The sequence below is a fragment of the Drosophila takahashii genome, chromosome 3R (assembly GCF_030179915.1).
Source record: "Drosophila takahashii strain IR98-3 E-12201 chromosome 3R, DtakHiC1v2, whole genome shotgun sequence".
Lineage (NCBI taxonomy): Eukaryota > Metazoa > Arthropoda > Insecta > Diptera > Drosophilidae > Drosophila > Drosophila takahashii.
The window spans coordinates 28807607-28812529 of NC_091681.1; the positions used below are offsets into that span (position 1 = coordinate 28807607).

The following is a 4923-nucleotide window of genomic DNA, read 5'->3' on the forward strand; positions in this document are numbered from 1 at the left end:
CTGGTGATTTTATCGTAAATTTATTAGTCAATGCACAATGTTAAAATACTCTGAATGAAGTTGTCCATTGCTTCGCAGGACACTTCTTGATGTTTTCCCATTTTCACTAACTTTTCACATGCCTCAATCCTTTTCCTGGTAATTGAATGCCATTAGGCGTGGTGTATGGCCCGAATACCCGCTGATATAAGCGCGTATTTCGCTTGGAGCCACCACTCACTCGACGGCAATGGGCATAATATTGAAAAAATTCCAGGACCAAATATAATTTATTTGAAATAAAAAGTATTACAATAATGTTTTACAATGCTTCAATGATACACTTTACTAAATGCAATACAATTGTCGTCACTTCGATTTCATTAGCTTCATATTTGTGTGTGAAAGCAGGCTTAGATTAAACACGCTCAACAATTATATTCTATATGTAATTCCACGTCATTTTTCATTTCAAATTCACATGTATTGCGATTATCGCACAATGCTTTCATATTTTCTGTAAGGGTAGTTTTCGTTAATGCCTCATAACATTCGATATATTTTTTTTTTATAATAGTCTTGTTATAGTCATTTTGGCATTACATGAGATAGTTAGATATTTAATTTGCCTGAGCGGTCGACCATTGCCGTTTAATTACTTCGCAGATATCGTATATGGCAGACAAAACTGTGGATGGCAGTTGCGACTTACTATCCGTAATTGAATGTGCTTCTCTTTTCTTCTTTAGTTCATCGTGTAGCAGATAGCCACGTGTTATGATAAAAAATTTTCCATTTCCAAATCCCCAGTCCGTGGGATTATATGCATAAGGCATTCTTCGTTGATTAACAATGTCTAAATTTTTCATTATTTCCTCAAATAAATTCATGTTACTTGGATCAAGAATAAATAACTGCATATCACGATAAAGATTGCAGAACGTTTTATAAAGATCTAAATTTCGGATTATATTAAACGAGTTTACTTCAAACCCTTCACCAGGATCATCACTTCGCAGTTCAGGTGTAGGGCCATAAAATATATTTCCTGGCATCCATAGTAATGCCACAAACATTTCTTCAGTTACATCCAATTCGATAGGGTTGGTAGTAAAACGAAGGTCTTGTACAGTTGTTCCTCGAGAAACAATTTGGGATATAATTGAAAGTAAACGTCTATACAAGTACTCTCCGGTTGGAGTAACTAATCTCGCATTTTGTGTAGCAGCATTGAAAAACCTCCGCAAAGTACGGAATGGTATTATATGATGTCGAGTGGCTGGAACCTGTTCACCTCCATATATAAATGTACTGCTCGGTACCTCAGTTGAACGTGGCCGACGATCTCCAAGGGTGAAACATGGATCAGTTTTTGGTGAGAGAACAAAATGTACTCTTTTGCAATTTCCTGAAATGTAAGGAAATGAAAGTGAACAAACATCACATTTAATTATTGAAATTTTTACCGAAATAAAATAGCAAAAACAATAGAAGTTTCTGTAAAATCATCGTGCACGCGTATAGACACACAGAAGATATGCAACTGATGGAAAAATAATACGCTCTAAGTATTAAAAGTATGTATATGTACATACGTATATATTTTTTTGCACACTGCACTACAAATCAAGAGGGCACGCTATAGTCGAGTGCCTCGACTATTAGATACCCGTTACTCAGCTAATCAACTTAATAGAAATATGCCTTCTTATGTTTTTCGCCGCTCGAATTAGCTTCCGATTTTTAAGTTAGAATCGGTACCCAGGGAACACCACGTGGAGGAAAAAGTTCAAATTATTAAATTATTAATTTCCAATGCCTGCGGTTCCAATGCCGTTCCCTAGACGGCGCTATTGTATATTGCATTGCGCCATCAACCGCCAGATATTGGTACTACTGGCCATGAAAGGCGGAAATGTAGGTGCAAGACAGGTTTATACGGTTAATGGTTTTTGTGGGCGTTAAAGTGGGCGTGGAAAACTTTTACTTGGCCAATCGATAGGTATTGACGAAACAAATACATATCAGTTACAATTTTCATAATAGCTTCAAAACTGTGGGCGTTAGAGAGGAAGTGGCACCTTTTTAAAATAAACTTGCGCTGCGTAGAAACTCCTAGAGTCTGCATGCAAAATGTCAATCTTTGAGCTTTTATAGTTTCGGAGATCTCAACGGTCGTACGGACGGACAGACGGACAGACAGACAGACGGACAGACAGACGGACATGGCTATATCGACTCCTGATCAAGAATATATGTATATACTATATGAGGTCGGAAACGCTTCCTTCTCCCTGTTACATACTTTTGCACGAACACAATATACCCTTTTATTCTACGAGTAACGGGTATAAAAAATTTACTGTAAGCGATTTTTTGCACACGGAACTAAAAAAAATTGAGTGTGCGCTATTTTTTGCACTCGGCACTAAAAATCAAGAGAGAACGCTATAGTCGGGTTTTTGTCCCGACTATCTGATACCCGTTACTCAGCTAAAGGAAGTGCGAGGGAGATGGAGATAGAAAACTTTGATCGGGAATAACTTTTTAACGAATGGTCCGATTTGAAAAATTTCTTCTACATTTCGATAGGTATTGAACAACACCATAAAACTGCATTTTTACTTTTCTAAAATCTTGAAAGGTGTAGGCGCCAGACGCCTTTTTCAATCCATTGTGGGCGATTGTGGACGTTAGAAGGGGCGTAGCGCTCGGTTAAAATAAACTTGCGCTGCGTAGAGGCCCAAGAATATGTGTGGGTAATCCCAACTTTCTAGCTTTTGTAGTTTCCGAGATCTCAGCGTTCATACAGACGGACAGACAGACGGACAGACGGACATGGCTATATCGACTCGACTAGTGATCCTGATCAAGAATATATGTACTTTACAGGGTCGAAAACGCTTCCTTCTCCCTGTTACATACTTTTGCACGAATACAATATACCCTTTTACTCTACGAGTAACGGATAAAATTAAGATACAAATCTTGAACTTCAAACATATCACATAAATCACAATGCAAAATGTAAAACCAGAAACAAACAAAGAATTGAATCGATTGTTTAAATACATTTTCTCACAAACGAAATTGTCTGGTGATTTGATCTCCAATTTATTAAACCTCGCCCAACATACAAGTACTCTTGATGAAAATGTACATTACTTGGCAGGACACTTCTTGATGTTTTCCCATTGAAGCCCCCGTCTTTCCTCACTAACTTTCCCACCTGCCTCAATCCTTTTCCTGGTAATTGAATGCCATTAGGCGTGGTGTATGGCCCGAAACCCCGCTGATATAAGCGCGTATTTCGCTTGGAACAATCCCCAGCTGGGCGGAGCCATCACTCACTCACTCATTCACTCGACGGCAATGCGATTACATAAATGTCACATGGACCGTGGGGCATAATCAGCTGAAGGAGGCAATGAACCGTTACGCACAGGACAAGCCAAACCAAACCGTGAGTAAGTGAAAGTGAGAGTGAGAAAGCGGAAAGAAAGCAAACAAAATGCCCAATATAAATGCGCTAGCCATCAATCAAAATGATCATTCCAATGGCGAAGGGCCAACAAAAAATGTTAGGGAAGCGGAAACGGAAACGGAAGCATAACGAGCCCGTGTACAAAGAATGTTTAAGGTAAGCCAAACAATGGCCGAAAAAAGGAAATGCCTTCGGTAAACGTTTAGCATGTGTGTTTGGGCTGTGCTGGTGACAATAAACAAACTGGCAAACAAATAGACGGCCTACAACTTTGTTTACACAAACACTTTGGCAAAATGTCGGCCACATTGCGTATACGCCACCGACAACCGAAACAACCGCACATAGCCCCACACCCCCTCCTGACCTCCACTCACTCGCCACTCCATGGGCGGGGCACAAGGGGCGGCTTTGTTGCTTTTGTTGCTTGAGTATTTACGGCCTTGGTGGTAAAATGAAACACACTCCAGGCAGTCGGGCAGCATCCACCTACAAACAAACAACTCAACCCAGTCCACGTAACGCGCCACGATTTGGAGACACAGGAAAGCGCGACTGTTGTAGCTCGGGTGGTGGGTTAAGTAGTTTCAAAAATTTACTTAATAACTGATTTTAATTTCTAATCCAGTAGTGTCCAAACCTTTTGATACTAATCATTTAAAATAATGATTTTTGTGGGATCAATTTTGTCAATTGCAATAACTTACATCAAACTTACAGAATCTGGTACTGCAAAATCATTTAAATAGTAAAAAGGGATGCAGAATCGCAATTCCATAAAATAACCATAACCATTTTAAATGATTTTATTTGAACTTATATTAATTTTGAGTTTGGTTTTTCGAGTTATAAAAGCACATATTATATTTCCTTTATTTTTACCTACAGCTGTAAAATATTTAAAAAATTAAAAAAAAAAATTTTGGAAATAATTTTTCTTTACGTTTTTTGTTAAATAGTTTATAAAATAAATATTAAATTATTAAAAAACTATACCTACATCAAAAAGTAAGTTTACTTAAGGCAGTTCTTAATAGTTCCCTAATATACACCCAAAAAAAAAATCCTGAGTGTCAATTTAATAACTGTGGGTTAAAATGACACTGCCCCTAGGATCAAATTTTTGGGGTCAATTTGCTCCCAAATGAGTGTCAAAAGTACACCGTGTTTTCAGAAAAATCGTATTTGATACTAAATAGTGTCATTTTGATAAAACTAGGTTCACATCGATCCCAATAATTATCATTTTTGATTTTCGAAGTTCGAAGTTCGGCGATGTTTTACTCTAGTATCGATTTCGTTTATACTTGTCAAGAGTTCGCTCGCGCGCAAAATGGTTCGATGGCCCAGTTGGTAAGGCGTCTGCCTCTGATGCGAGAGGTCCCCGGTTCGAAACCCAGATAAATCAGAGTAGGTAAAAAGTTTTTAAAATGCAAATATATAATCACTATGGACGGCAG

The 4923-nt window shown here is 38.2% G+C and overlaps 1 long non-coding RNA gene across 1 annotated transcript; it reads right to left on the minus strand.

Moving 5' to 3' along the window:
* Positions 1–250: 250 nt before the first annotated feature.
* LOC138913371 (uncharacterized) lies at positions 251–1534 on the minus strand. The gene is made up of 2 exons (XR_011419076.1): positions 1446–1534; positions 251–1387 (listed from the first exon to the last, which is right to left on the minus strand). It is a non-coding gene; the product is annotated as an uncharacterized lncRNA (long non-coding RNA).
* Between the last annotated feature and the right edge of the window lie 3389 nt (positions 1535–4923).